Source organism: Antrostomus carolinensis, unplaced genomic scaffold, assembly GCF_000700745.2.
Source record: "Antrostomus carolinensis isolate BGI_N321 unplaced genomic scaffold, ASM70074v2 scaffold446, whole genome shotgun sequence".
In the NCBI taxonomy this organism is placed as follows: domain Eukaryota; kingdom Metazoa; phylum Chordata; class Aves; order Caprimulgiformes; family Caprimulgidae; genus Antrostomus; species Antrostomus carolinensis.
In genome coordinates, this window is record NW_010323724.1 from 58,167 (window position 1) to 74,438 (window position 16,272).

At 43.2% G+C, this 16,272-nt stretch overlaps 1 protein-coding gene across 1 annotated transcript in view; it reads left to right on the forward strand.

The window, feature by feature from the left end:
• Window positions 1–16,272, forward strand: part of LOC104527036 (protein eva-1 homolog C) — a 157,876-nt gene that overhangs the window by 31,033 nt on the left and 110,571 nt on the right. The gene's annotated exons all lie outside the window — the stretch shown is intronic.

The window sequence follows — 16,272 nt, forward strand, 5'->3', positions numbered from 1 at the left end:
GTTTATTTGTGCAGAGTGATGAGTGCCTTTAGTTGTGTAGCTGTGAAAATCTGAGCATTTGCAGCACAGCTGAGTAGTTCAGGGTCTCCTACCCTGGCATGGCAGGAGAATCACAGTTCTTTAACAGGTTACTTCCCATCTCCTGAGGTGACATATATCTCTGGATGTGCTTCTCTTATCCCTCAGTTACCAGGGAGCAGAAGCCAAAACAGATACATTTAACAGGTTAGCCTAGACCTCTTTCATGTGGTGTTTGGGATGGGCTAAAAGTGTGCACACTGGTGCTGTGGTGGTTTGGCTGCTGGGTGATAACTTGCTGAGTCAATGAGTTTCTACCATATACCTGAACACACCACTCCTTTGTCCTTGATGAGAATAGAGAAACAGGCACTTAACTACTGATAAGGTTCTAGCACTGGGACCTGATCTTGAATGTCAGTGTGAAACAGAACTCTATGTGAAGCCACAAAGGGTAGTTTTACTCTTCTTTGTCCCAGTGCAAAGTCCCAAAACTTGTTCTGGCTGAGAGCAAGGTATGCGGCACTAGGAAATAGAATGGCAGGCAGTGGAGCTGGGAGAGCAAAGTTATAGCTAAGAGAACAAGGTGTGAGGTGTGACAGCAGGGCTGCACATGCCATACCATCTATAGTGCTTATATGGAGATGGCCTCAAGTTGCACCAGGGCAGGTTTAGATTGGATATTAGGAAAAATTTCTTAACTGAAAGAGTTGTCAAGCACTGGAACAAGCTGCCCAGGGAAGTGGTGGAGTCACCATCCCTGAAGGTATTTAAAAGACGTGTAGATGTGGTGCTTAGGGACATGGTTTAGTGGTGGACTTCGCAGTGTTGGGTTTACGGTTGGGCTTGATGATCTTAAAGGTCTGTTCCAGCCTGAATGATTCTATGTCCTGTTGTTTTCAAACTGGCCTTGTGATCTCTACAAATTGGAATGTTTGCCCAAGGAAATGAGGTATTGGATCCTAGAGTGCAGCATGCAGTCAGCTGCTGGGATGAGGCAGGACCTTCCTCCAGTGTCAGCTCTTCAATGAAATTAGTTACAAGAGCAGGCTCAGGACAAGAGAGTGTAATGCCAAGCTAGTGGTGGGAATGCTGAGGTAGCTTTACACTGAAATCCAGTGCAAAGTTTTAATCTGTGAACTGATGCTAAAAATGACTGAGTTGTTGGACAGGAGCAAATATCTGCATGTTTGGAATTGCTGGGGTCTCAAGTCTGTTAAGTCAGCCTGGTGCTGCTGGGGGGCTGACAGGGTAGGTATATCCTGCCTGCATAGCAGCAAAGGAGGGTGGGGAGCGGCTCTAGGGCAGTGGCTGGCTGCATGCCCTACAGGGCTGGGGATGAGAGGTGAAGCACTCACGGTGGAGCAAAGCCTTCCCCAGGTTTTCCCAGGCATTTAGGTACCATATGTGTAGGGTGAAAGGCAGACAGTATAGGTGGTGATGCTGATCTTCCCCTGCGTGCTGAAATCCTGAGTGGAGGGTGTGTGTGTGTGTGAGCTTAACTAAAAAAATGTGAGTGAGCAGGTGTCCTGTTTTTTGCTAGGATAGGGTTAATTTTCCTCTTAGTAGCTAGAAAGCACTGTGTTTTGGTTTCAGTGGAGATTGTTATGAGAACAATGTTGATAACTACAAGGACACTGAGCTTGGGCAGTTTCCAAGAAGAGAGGACTGGAAGTGGGGAGTGGAGAAGAAAAGTGTAGTAGTTAGTAAAACCCAGAATTGACATTTGGATATGCCAATAAGATATTCCATAGCATATCATGTAATGTTTAGTATATTAACCAGGGCTGACCAGAAAGGGGAGGGGTTTCTCTTGGGAATTGCTTGTGCTCGCTTTTCTGGGATTGCGATTTCAGTTCCTTTTCGCTCCTTTGGGATCGTTATCAGCAGGTGGTGAGCAACTGTACTCTGCATCACTCATATATATATATATATATGTATAGTTGTTATCTTTATTACTGTTATTATTCTTATTATCTTAATTTTATTTTTACTCTATTAAATTGTTCTTATCTCAACCTACAAATCTCCTGATCTTTACCCCTCCAATTCTCTCCCCTATTCCCTGAGTGTGGGGGACGGGGGTGGGAAGGAGGAGGCTGCGTGTGGCTGTACCTTGTTTGGCTGCCAGCGAAGTTAAACTATCACAGCAGGTGGTCTTTCAACTCACTGTGCTCCATCCCTCAAATCTCAGCCATATTTGAGAGTGTTGTCCAGGTTTGCTAGTGGGTTCAGCCACAACTCACTGACTCCCTTGGCATGATGCTGCCAATGCTACAGGCAGTCTCTGCTTATTGTGACCTTCCCTTCATCTGTTTTGTGTGAGCTGACCCAACAAGACAGAGCTCTAGTGATGCAGGAGAGGGGAGTTGAGTTTTGGCTGTGGTTATCACTCCTCTCGGCCCCACAGGAGAAACCAGTGTAGGATCCATCTGCAACCCAAATCAGCAAGAAAGCATATTCATGCCGTGCTTCCCCATGGCACACTGTAAGGAATACTAGTCCTGCATACATTTACGGCACTGAAGTGAGGGGGTTGTGCTCCAGCTGCCACTAGCAATCGTGGGAGCAGCACTCAAAGTCCCCCAACCTGCTCCAGAAACTGTACTCCTGCCACGGGCCTGCCTAGCCCAGCAGGCAACTCTGTTCCTTCAGGAGCAGGTGAAAACATCACGACTTATAAATCAAAGCTTTCTCTAGCTAGAGAACGTTCCTCTGCATGTTTCCACAGCCCTGAGATACGGGGAGGGCTGCTCCGTGACAGCCTTTGATCCCAGACATTCTCAATGAGCTGATCTTACAAACATGACCATATGACTCAGACTTTGCGGCAACATCCAGTTCCCGTAAGGCAGAATCCAGCTATGTTCTGCACATGGAAGATTTATTCTGTTTGAATTTCATGGGAATGATGATTTGTGTCAAGTCTGAGCCTTGGCAAATGGCCTTTTCCCGGGAAGTAGGTCCTGGACAAGTTTGTAGTGATTATTTTTATCCAAGCAGCATGAGTTACTTGATGAGTGAAGAACTCATACTTGCTCCAAAGGTGGGGAAGGGTATCTTTTCTTCTTCTAAAGAAAAACAGTTCAGAAAATTTTATTCCATTTTTTTCTGTGAACAAAAAGCACATTTGGCTTGAATTTAGAAATCCACAGCTTCTACGAATGAGACTTTTAAAGAACTGAGGTCTAAGATGGAGACAAGGGGTGGCTTAATAGATCATTGTATATATTTCTGACTCTGACATAAGGTAAGGGAACAAATAATTTAATTTTTGTTGTTTTTGCCTTGAAAAACAAGACCTTGTACTCCTGTAGGAGTGTTGAGGAGATAAAGTCCACTCATGGTGAATTTCTTGGATTCTGCAGAGACATAAGGTACGTTAGGTGCTCAGGTGGAGGGATCTGAGGTATCATGATGTTGCAGCCCTTTAACACCTGCATAACCCAGCCATTGTTGTGCTGCTTTTGGGTAGTGTAAGATCCCCAAATCAGCACACACCATGCCATGCCAGATGCACACTTTTTCTCTAATGGCTACACGAATGTGCCTAGCATCTGTGAAAGGAAAGTTATTGTGAAGAACTCCATCTTATCCCTGTCACGTTAAAGAGAAAATCTGCCAGGATGCTCTTTTAACTGGAAACATGCTGAAGCTTGTGTCTCTGACCGTAATGGGAAACCCCTGCAAACAGCTGGACCCCTCCTTGAATGCCTTGGGAACTCTGAAAAACTCCTAAAGGAATTTGACCTTATTTGTAACTCTCTTAATAAAGCCTCCACTTTGCTGCCAGCATGTGCAGAGAGAATACGCAGAGCATAGGGAGGTCTCTGGGGAAAGGGTTATTCGCAAGCAACAAACCATTAATATCCCTCAGCCCAGTGAGCCCTTTGCCCCTTTATTGTGCTGTTTACTGCCGCATCTCTGGGTGACTTGTTTATACCAAGAGAAGCCAATTTAAAAAAATGGCCTTTTCCTCCTTGTATCTGGGTGCCAGGTAATGCATCTAATTCAGACTGAGGAGGAAGAACTTGGATGTAAAACAATTACCCTTTTTATCATTCAGTGGAGCAATATCCTTGATCACATTCAGGGCATCTGACCCATTCACATATACATTTTTACAGTAGCTACCCTTCTAACCCACAGGGGGTGAGATGGACATGTTCTGCTGACCTCTGACATCAGGATCCAGGTCTCCTTCTCAAGGACCCTGTCTCTCTCCATCATGTATATAAAGAGCCCACAGCAATTTAACTCCTCATCCTGGGTAGAAGGAATCTGGGCTTGGTTTCATAGTCAATGCAAGATTGTGGGAACTCTGGCTCCAAAACCTGGCTTTGGGTCATGGTGTGTGGGTTAAGTTGAGGAGTCTGCTGAGAGTGAAGTGTCCTTGTCACTTAACATACAAGTTCTCTCCTGTGCCTCTGCAGAGAGAAAAATGGATGTGTTTACAAAGCCCTGAGGAAACTCAGATGGTCAGCGGTTCTCTCTAACTCATTAGATCTGATAATGAAAGAGAAGAGGAATGAGTTCAAAAAAGGAGCCTGTGCTTTAGGTGCTCATTCCCTGCTGTTTTTCATTTTAATGCAGTGACAGAAGGTGATCCAACCCAGTTTGTTTTGATTTCCTCCTCTTAATGCAGATGTATATATGACTCGAAGCAGAGCCTTCACAGTCCCTCGTATAAATATTTGTTACACCATATAAATAATGGACCCTTCTAGTTTGTTTATCTGTGATCAGATCTAGCATGCGAATAAGTATGAAATAGATGCAGTAAGAAAAAAAAACAACCCAATTTTATTCCATGGTACACGTTTCTGTTCCTGCCAACACAAGAGCTGATTTTAAGAGACTGCTTCCTCTCCAGCCTTGCGTTTCTGTCTCTCTTCCACTTCACCATCCGTGACAATTTTCCATCCTGTGTTTCCATCAGTGCGAGTTTGTGGCTGTGCTCTAATCTTGCTCTTAAGTGAAATACTTAAAAATAAAAGGCTTCCAAACTGTGGAACTGGAGTGATGAGGGGCAGTAACCTCTGGCACTGATGAGGGAAGCAGTGGGGGACTGGAGTGGCAGGAGGAGATGGGATATCTGCTGATATCTGTGCTGATCAGGTAGTGCCATGGAGCACAGCCGTCCTTCAGCAGATCTGAGTGTGTGTGGCTGAAACGCTCTCGTGCTACGTCCTGGTTTCACCATGCAGGAGACAATGGCCTTTAAAACAGCTGCAAGGCTGGGTTTGTGGGCTGAGCAGCAGACACAGGAGGGAGTCAGACCACATCTTTCCTCTTTAACGTGCACACCAGGCTTCCAGAGCACCCCTGCCTGTAGGTGTGACTCTATGTACATTTCATTTACATTCAGTGCAGGAACTACTTTATTATGTGTATAGCTCATGATTAAAAACATGTTTTTAGAGGCCAGTCTGTTTGTATGTAATGAAACCCACAAGTATCTAAGTTTGAAGGCTAAATAAATATCAGTTGCTGTTTAATTCACATATAAAACCTTATTAAATTTAAATTGAAATGAAATTCCCATTTAGAATGCTAAGTTAAAGTGGGACAAAGCCTACTTTCAGAAAGCTGTTTTTCAATTTTAGATACTTTGCGTGTTTCACTTTTTGTCTCAGAACACCAGGAGGCAATTAAAATCACTTTACAGCTGTTTCTAGAAAATTCAAACTATTGTTGGCTTCCATAGAGTCATAAAAAATGATTTATGTGAAGTTGTTTTTATATGCACACAATTGCTATTTAAAAAAAAAAAAAGAAAAAAAAATACATTTAAATTGCTTCTGGGTAAGATCTTTCTCAAAGCCAACATTCAATTTGGTTTTTAAAAAGTTGTTTACAGTGGGGTATGTCCCCATGCAGTGCTTGTAAATAAAAATTGTGAAAGTAGTAATTTAAATAGCACTAGCAGGCTCTGTGATTATGATAGTATGATATTTGAGGAAGTAGAGTGGGTATTTGTATCAGTAGAATCAACTTCTTTAATAGGTGTTCTTATAAAAGATGCCTATTGCCCAACTATTAGTTTAAAGCAAATTCAGAATATAATCTTAATAATAAAGGGGCAGAATTCAAGAGATTTAAATCTATAGCAAATTAACTTATTTGCATGGAGTTACTTGGAATGAAAACCAGTGTAACTTGTTCAGAACTGATAAAGTTTCTTTTAAAATAATTCAGATGTCACTCAAGAATATTCCAAAATTACCACAATGGTGAATGCTGAGCCTGAGAAACAAAGGTAACGTGAAACCTGTGAGGTTGCAAGCATGCTGTACCTTATTTTAGGAACCAAGGGCAAGAAGTGACTTGCAGGTTGTGTCAGCTGGGTAATCTCTTTAAAAAAGTGGGCCAATCTCACAGCTTCCAAAGTTTAGAGCATGCTTCAGCCTAGGTGTAGGCACTTGTTGAACTATATCCATATTCAGGAAAATACTTTCATTGGCCTGTGATGAACAGGAAGGACAAATGAACTTGGGGACCTCAAGGAGCAGTAGATGCATTGAATGCACCATCGCTATTTTCTACTGAGCGAAGCAAGTACGTTAGCTTCTTTGCTTTTTATCTTGAATGCCTTATGGCCCACAATCAGCTCTTCTCTGCTGCAAATTAAATAATAAAATTTTACTGTCATTGCCAGACCAAAACTGCTTTGTTCTCTGAGACTTCTTGGAGCCAAGTTTGAAGCTGTTCTCAGATTCTCACTTTAGCCCCCAGACCTGCAAAATATTAATTTGCTCAACTTCACATACTCTGAGTCAGTCTCTGTAAAACTGGAGCCTCATATGTTTTATATGATTTCTGGTTCCAGATACAAAGGTGATAAGATGATTTGAGTTCATGTTAATAAACCAAGTGTTTCAAAATATAACTATAGCACTTGTAATTAAACTTGCAATTGATCCTTCAGTTGCAATCTCTAGATGTGATTAGTTTATTTAAAGATAATTTTCTCTTTTCTGGCCTACTGCTGAAGTTTCCGAAGCTTTATGAAGTGTGTGGTGAGTAATTTTTCTCTCTCTTTCATTAAAATGTACTTTTTAATGTAAAGCTGGCTCTGTGCACCTCCTTCTAATGTTTGGATGTAGATTTATTTTTTAGCCAGCTGTTTTCAGTGATATTGTACAAGACATAGATGCTATATCCAGCTGCACCAACATGAAGTTCCCTGCTGCTATTTGTAATAACAATGGTGACAATTTATACCAGAAACCCAGCTCAACGTGATACCAAAGTACTTGTCACTGCCAGAGCAAAAACCAAATAGAAAGTCCCTCAACCATAAAAGAAACAGCATGCTAAGACTGATGCTGTTGTGGGGGAGGTAGACTCTTCTTGGCCTCAATGTTGGAGCATCTCTTTTGGTTCTCAACAGCATCAGATAGTGCTTGTACCACAGTTGGCAAGCAGGGACCTGGGAAACCAGACGTGGGCCAAAGCCTCAGTGATACTTCCCCACTGGTCTTGACTGCAAACCCTTTTTCACAGCCCAGTGGCTTATCAAGCAAAAATTTTCCTGAGTTTACAGCTCAGAAGTACTTTTAAGAATTTCTTCTAATGAATTAATTTATCCTATTTCCCTACTTGAAGAGGGTTTTCTTGTGCTTGGAACAGATTGACTGCTGGTTTTCTGAAGCCCATTCTTTTCTGGCTTCCAAACCAGCAGCCTTTTAATCATTTAAGGTCTCTGCTCCTGGGCTTTCCTCTTTACACATCTCCTTCTGCATCTTTTCTCATTTAAGGGTAGTCTTTTGTTGTCAGTGGTTGGTCTTCACATTGGATGGTCGTAAGGTCTAAGTGTCATAGAATTATAGAATCATTTAGGTTGGAAAAGACCTTTAAGATCATCAAGTCCAACCAAACACCTAACACTACCAAGTCCATCACTAAACCACATCCATAAGTGCCACATCTACATCTCTTTCAAATACCTCCAGGGATGGTGACTCAACCTGGTCCGATGTTTGACAACCCCTTCAGTGAAGACACTTTTCCTAATATCCAATCTAAACCTGCCCTGGTGCAACTTGAGGACATTTCCTCTTGTACTATCGTTTGTTACCTGGGAGAAGAGACTGACATCCACCTCGCTACAACCTCCATTCAGGTAGTGGTAGAGAGCGATAAGGTCTCCCCTCAGCCTCCTTTTCTCCAAGTTAAACAACCCCAGTTCCCTCAGCTGTTCCTCATAAGCCTTGCTCTCCAGACTCTTCATCAGCTTTGTTGCCCTTCTCTAGACACGCTCCGGCACCTCCATGTCTTTCTTGGAGTGAGGGGCCCAAAACTGAACACAGTACTTGAGGTGCAGCCTCACCAATGTCAAGAACAAGGGTATGGTCACTTCCCTACTCCAGCTGGACACACTATTTCTGATACTAGCCAGGGTGCTATTTGCCTTCTTGGACACCTGTATCTGTAGTTTGGTTTTGTCTCTCATCTTCCACACTTCCTGTGGTTCTAAACCCAAGTCACTACTTGTGTCCTCTATAGAGGCTTGTGTGCCATGACAAGGAAGAGAAATCCAGTGTATTTCTGTTGCCCCCATCTGAAACTGTGTGACAGTGCTATGCTGATAAAGAGATAACCTTCCCAGGCTGCTTACTGTAGAGAGAAAGTAGGCAAAGCTCATTATTAACTGTCTTCTGCACCAGCTTTTAAACAGAATATCAAACAATGTGCATGGGCTAAGCTGAAAATGCCTGGGACTTGAGATACTGCACATGGTGCAGACTGGTGTGTCAATACTTGATGAAGACATCCTTCACAGGCTGCTAGGGTGGTTACTTTTGGCTAATTTGCAGCTGAAGCAGCTGTCTTTTTATGAAGGAGCTGAACTTTGTATCAACCACCTACTTTTGGCTAATTTGCAGCTGAAGCAGAGCTTAGACACCTCCAGCAGCTGTCTCTTTATGAAGGAGCTGAACTTTGTATCAACCACAGCTAATGAAACATCTTTAAAATAAATGAGAAACTGTCCAAAAGCAGAAGGAGAACTTCCTTCCTTCCTGTTTATGATAGAGATTCTGTTGCAGAATGAGGTAGTTTTGAGTCACTCCTAGGTAAAACGTGGAGGAATTTAGGCAGCTGCCTCACCTGCAAAGTTGGAGCTACTTTCTTCCTTCTTAAGTCCTTTTTGCCATTCCATCAAAGTTTGCTTTCTCTTTTGGCAGATGAGTAGATAACCACAGCACTGATTCAGACATACGTCAGCTTTCTTTACAGGAACTAAATTTCTCTCCTCTTAGTTAATTGACTCCCCCATCTTCCATCTTTCATTCTGTCCTCCCTGTTTCATAGCTCTCAGCAAGTAACTTTTCCTGTTTTATTCTTTAGCAAGAAATTCTGCTGCATGTTTTGGAGAGAAATTCTATCCTCTGCTTGGAAGGAGTTTCCTCCTAGAGCTGTCACTTGTTTGTAAATGGCTTCCCCCCAGGCAATATTTATCTTAGCTCATTCCTTTCACCTGTTTCTCAAAAAATCGCATTAAAACTAAGGTTCTGCTGACTGTTTTAGTTCCAGATGCAGGTCTGCTCCTGATGCCTTTACACTGAGCCAAAATGTGCCACAGAATTTGTCTCTTGATCAGGCACCACCTGTTCTGTTCCAGTTCCTGATTGCTTACCTCACATCCACTGCTGGAAATAGTATTTTAGTCAATGATTCTCTTTCTGAAGCCTTTAATTACAGACAATCATTTGATCCTTTTGATACTTCAGGGTCTTATACTTTGTTGGTTGAAAAAGTAGAATGAGTGCTCCAATTTTTACGCTGAAGACTTTTATTCACAGACTTAGAGAGAGTGCATCCTCTGACAAGTGGGTAGAGTTTTTTCCCTTTTTTTCTCTTTTTTTCCCCATTTATCTTTTTTTTGGAGTGCACACGTGATTTTCATGTGAACTAAGGGCATACAGGACTAATATGCAACAGAGGCTATCGAGATTAATGAAGAAAAGAGACCTGATGCTCAGATGAAAGAGTAATTATTGCAGTGAGCAGTGAGAGAGTGAAATGCCCTGCTAACCAACATCCTATCATCCTGAGGTTTGTAAAGAAGAGGAAGAATTGGCTTCCTTTTTAGTCCGATGGAATGGTTAATAGTGGGATGTGCTCCATGTCCTGCTGCCTTTCCAGTCCCACAGGCAGCCTCTGGAAAACCATTACCTGACAGCCTTACAGCATGCTAACGTATTCCCACATTCAGGTGTGGAGTCATGGAATCATAAAATGGCTTGGGTTGGAAGGGACCTTTAAAGGTCATCTAGCCCAACCCCCCTGCAATGAGCAGGGACATCTTCAACTAGATCAGGTTGCTCAGAGCCCCGTCCAATCTGACCTTGAATGTTTCAGGGATGGGGCTTCTGTCACCTCTCAGGTGGAACAGCTGCAACTCTCAGCCTGTTCTCATAGCAGAGGTGTTCCATCCCTCTAATATTTTCGGCGGCCCTCCTCTGGACCTGCATCAATGGAGTGTGCATGGTTCTGCAGGCTCTGGACAGCCTGCCTCATCTGTGCAGAAACCTGCCTTTACAGGCTCCAGATGAACGTGGCAGGTCTGTCTGATCATGAGGTTAACAGATGCATAGATGTTCTTGAGGATCTGGCATATGCCCAACTTCACTGTGGGATTACTCACCCATCTCAGAACTAGGTGTCTAAATCTGTTTGTGGATCCATCTGTGATGACTGCTGCCTTGGAAGAGGCTCTGATCTCCATCAGAGCATCTAAGAGTTACCATAATGCAAAAATTAAACTGTTGGGAAACATTCTTTCAAACCCACATAGGTTTTGCAATCAAAAGCAGCAAGGTATGGCTTGGATTTCAGATTTGAATGTGTCACCCTTATTGGAGAAAAACAAGTAACAGTGAGTAACCAAAGTAATGGATGTGATTAATAGGCATTGGCTCCAATTTCTTTTTTTTTCACCAGGAAGAGGTAGTAAAGAAATAGTCATGCTGGGAAGCAGCCTTAAACTGACTAAAACCCATTCATTGTGGTGAGCTTGATGATATGGACATTACATCACTGAGACTGATTCCAGTTTTAAAGTCAATGCTGTCTGCCAGCTGCAGCTGGTAAAATCCTCCAGTGTGGCTTTGTTGCCATCTGATTTGGGTTTTACCCTGTCAGAGGCTGCGCTGATAAAGACAGTAGATCAGGGAGTAATATCATACTAAATGTAGCTGGTAAGATGAATTACCTACTGGGGGCTTAGACTAAAAGTTAAGAAATGAATCTGGCCAGCAGTTTGCATTTGTGGAGTGATTCTGCAAAGGGGAATTCACCTTGTGCCAGAAGCAAGGCTGGAGGGACGTGCAACTTCTAGAAAGTGGAGCCAGGAGTAAAGAGGATAAAGTGAACTGATCCCACTCTCCCCTAAACCCACACTTTAGTTTAAAATACCATATTCCAAAAGCATAGCCGATATCTTTAAACACTTTCACATGTGGAAGTTTTACTGTAGCCAGGATTTCTATTTGCTCTTTGGCAGTGTACTGAAGCAATCCAAGACTAATGAAAGCTCAGGGTAATTCTGGTGCAACCTGTGTAAGAGGGCTCTCTATCATCTGTGAGGTCTTAAAGTGTTTTTTATTGCTCTGCTGTGGGATTTGAGCTTTCTGGGCTTTAAAAGGTTCTTGGGAGAGGCCTGGCTCTACTTAGCAATACTTACCTCAGACTTAGTGATATGGTGTTGGCATTTGTGAGTGTCCTTCCTATATCTTTGACACATGGGATCATTTATTTGTCACTGAGGTCAGGTTGCTATTTCATTTAACATCCATAGTTTGCATTCAGCAGGCAAATAAGCAGCAAAAGAAAGGACATTTTGCCCTGAATGAGCATGCCATCTGGTGCACTGAGAGTGCCACATCTAGTCTCCCACTTCTAAAGACCTGGAAAATGTGAATTTGGCCAGCTAAAGGGGACCATAAGCCCAACTCTGCTCTACCACATTGCTGGGCTTTCCTTCCTTTCATCTTTTTGAGAGGCTAACTGCATGATTTATGGATAAGAGAGCCTCTGTTTTCTTGCCTCTCTGAGCTCTGGGAATGGGCACCTGGATATGAAGACTTCTGACCTGCAATCACCTCCTGAAGAGGTACTAATATACTTGGAGATGTCACTTCAACCTAGTTCCCTAAGGACTTGTTTACATTTGGAAGTTAAATTACATACATGCACTCAATAACAGCCAACAGGAGTGATGTTGAGTGTTTTTATACTTCTGAGATATGGGGGTAAGAGAAAAGACCATGTTATCATTTCTAGAGCTCTGAATGACATGGTGGTGACTGTGATTTATGGGGGTGCTGTAGCCTCATCTATCACTCAGACATCTCTCAGATGTATTATTGACATCTTCAGTGAGGGAATAAAGATGCTTGAATATGACATTTTGGCATCCAGGTAAATGACCTCCTTATCACAAATCCTTTGAAATGTATAAGGGAGATGGTCCCATTTGGAGGCTTTGATTGCTGCTCTTATATTTTTCAATTCACTGTGTTATATGGAGGGCAAACATGTTGACAGATCGGAAAAACCAAGAGGGGAGACCAAGCTAATTTCAGTTTTGGTGTAGTCCTCCCTCAAAGTACCGCTGGCTGCTTTCCCTGGCGTTTATGGGAATTCACAAGGCATTTGTGCTTAGAAATTGTCTGTGGGGAAAAAACAGGGAAAATTCCCTTTTGTGACCAAAGGGAAGTCTTTGAAGTGAATACTATGTCAAATTTTGCCCATAGAGTCAATTTATTTCTTTCAGGGCTGGAACAACATCACTGATTTCAAGAGAATGGTTCAGGCCTTACTATGGGGAAAATGAGAAGGGTATTAAGATTTGCCATGTGGGAGCCTCGTGTTGTCTGCAAAGTTTAGTTGGATCTTGTAGCGTGGACACCTCAGATGACTTTCTGCCACTCTTGCATTTGTCAGATTTTGGTGCTCATTAGGGTTTGGAGGTCAGTGGCAACAATAGAGACTTGCCTAAATTGTGGCTGTTTGCTACAAGAGCCAAGGAAATTGAGTACTACAAGAAACCTCCACAATGCTATGTTGAAATCAAACTGGTAGCCACTTACAAGCAGTCAGAGATCAATATTGCTTAACATCTTCAGGAATGACCTGGATAATGGGACAGAGTTTGTAGGTGGTACCAAATTGTACAGGACAGTGTTTACAGCAGTGGGTAAGGACCTCGAGGAACCTCAGTGAGCTGGAGAAACCTTATGAAACCTCGTGAAGTTCAAAAAAGGCAAGTGCGAATTTCTGCACTTGAATAACCTTCTGCAACAGGACAGGCTAGGGACCAGCTGGCTAGAAAGCAGCTCTGCAGAAAAGTGGTCAGTGGGTCTCAGGACACAAGAAGTTGAACGTGAGTCAGTGATTTGGTCTTGTGGCAACGGTGGCAGTGGACTTGATTAGTAAGAATATTGTAAGTATGTCAAGGAGAGGGTTTATGCCAAGAGAAAGCTCAGGGTGGGATCTTATTGCTATTTTCTGCTACCTAATATGTGGCTCTTACTGAAGGCTGATCTTAGAAACACACAGAGCAAAAACAAACAAACACCAAAAGAAATGAACACAAGTTGCAGCAATGGAAATCTGATTAGATACAAGGAAAAAATTCTTCACCCAGAGGGTGGTTTAGCCCTGTTACAGGTGCCTAAGGAGTTTGGGGAATATTTATCTATGGAGAATTTCAAAACTTGCCTGGGCAAATTCTTGAGCAACCTGATGTAACATCAAAGCTGGCTGTGCCTTGAGCAGGAGTTTGGTCCAGATAGGCTCCAGATACCACTTCCAACTAAATTATTGTATGGTTTATGTGCTGCAGTCCCAACAGGTGACCTTTTCCATGGATATATTTTCAATATTAAGGTTTGTAAAAAGTCCACATAAAAGAGGCTTTTAAAATCTCAGTGCCTTACTTTCTATGCTAGGGAGTTCCATCCCCATCTGTAACTGAAGCATATTGAGTCTCTTCTGCTTTTCTGCTCGTTTTGGCTAGTGCAGGTTGAGCTAGAGCAGCCTGGCAGTTGGAGAGTTGAGGATTTCACTACTGATATTTGTGAATATGGAGACCTGGTCTGTACCTGAAGAAACTGGGTATCTAGGGCTACATGTATGCCGGTAAACTAGCAGTACCAGGGCCCGTGCAGAGATACTGGAAATAAATCTTCTGTAATGTTAAGCTGTAGTGTGGTCCATGGCATGATTCATTGCCTTGGTCTAGCTAATACTCTCCTAGGCAGCCCAGAAGATGGTTTGAGGTTGGCTATAGGACAGGGACTCTATATCACCACTGTTTTGCAGGGTAAGAGTGTTTAATAACATGGATATGGGTTGTTCCACCACAGTTGGCCTCGGCCAGGGAATGGGCCAGGGTAAGTTTTCATTTACCAGTGAACATGTAGCCAGTTTAGGCTGAAACTGGGCACTGTTAAAATACAAGTAGGGTTTGTAGTGTTAGGACCTGCTCTGGCAGATGTAGCTATGTAGAAGAGGCTCTTATAACTCAGTCTACATCTGCACTGGTAGCAGGGCTGGTGAAGGGGCTGGAGCAGGGTCCCACAGCTGCCTGTATGGAGCTCCTTACCATGTACACATCAGCTGCTCTGTACTGAATACAGTGAGAAAGAGCCTGCTGCCTGGCCCTGTGGCTGACTGACCTCTTGTCCATGCAATGAAACCCTCTACCACATGCTCCTGCTCTTCTACTTTCCATCCAAAATATCTGGGGCAGGATGGGGGGCAGTGGGGGAGGAGTCCCACAGCTGCCTGTATGGAGCTCCTTACCATGTACACATCAGCTGCTCTGTACTGAATACAGTGAGAAAGAGCCTGCTGCCTGGCCCTGTGGCTGACTGACCTCTTGTCCATGCAATGAAACCCTCTACCACATGCTCCTGCTCTTCTACTTTCCATCCAAAATATCTGGGGCAGGATGGGGGGCAGTGGGGGAGGAGGGGTGGGGGTGGGGTGTGGTCCTTCCACAAATTATCGATAGAGACTGCCTTGTTATATATCAGACTATATTACCTGTTTGAGGTAATGCTACTTGGCATCATTATATGGAACAGGGTAGCACTTCAACAAGGGGGATAATGGTGTGTCTGGATTAGAGCCCTCTTTGGTTTCCTAGTGCAGATTATGAAGCTAAAGTCAACATGGATGGAGACCACAGCCTGCTCAGAACTGTACAGGAGGAAGGACGTCATCGATACCAAGACATGACTGGTGATGGCTAGAAAAGCTGGTGATGTTAGTGTGAGGATATATGACAAATAAAACTCCTAGAAGAGTTTTCAATGTGCTGAATCTACAGATCTGGCACCTGAAGAGTCATAGAATCATTTAGATTGGAAAAGACCTTTAAGATAATTGAGTACAAACGTAAACCTAATGCTGCCAAGTCCACCACTAAACCATATCCCTAAGTGCTACTTCTACACATCTTCTAAATACCCCCAGGGATGGTGACTCAATCACTTCCCTGGGCAGCCTGTTCCAATGCGTGACAACCCTTCTTTTTTGTGAATATCCAATCTAAACCTCCCCTGGTGCAACTTAAGGCCATCTCCTCTCTTCCTATTGCTTGTTACTTGAGATAAGAGACCAGGTCAATTCAATTTGTTAAGGTGGAGGGCAGAGTCTGTAGTTTCTTACTGCTCATTCTTACAGGAGGAACGTCCCAAAAGCTGACCATCTCTGGCAAGGATGTATGCAAAAGACTTGTTTTGCCTCTGACAGGACCAGTAATGGGTAATTCACCTCCAGGGAGGTAGTGTGCTCCCCTGCCGTGGGGTGAGGCCCCTGTGCAGACAACTGTGGGATGCTGCCTGTTTTGCATGAGAACAATAACAAAGAAAAAGAATAGTCACCCTCCATGAAATCCTGTGCAGTACTTACATTTGATGAGTTTCTCTAACTGGACATTTGACAAAAAGACAATAAAGCAGGATTGCTGCATGCCAGATGTTTCCAATGGAACCTCTGACACTCATTGGATCAAAAATCCCCTAAGGAAGTTTGGGTGGTTCAGTATGAAAATACTCACATGGGGCCCTGTTCTTTTGTCATTTGCAGCATGTGCAATAAATTCTGCCTTTGATTTGAGGGAAAAAAAGACATGTTACCCTCTAGGCTTAGTTTTCTGTGTCTTTCTTGTGTCTCTCCTGACTTTTGTTGTGCTGGTTCTAGCATTTGATACCTTTTAGCATTAATTTTCTCTTTCCC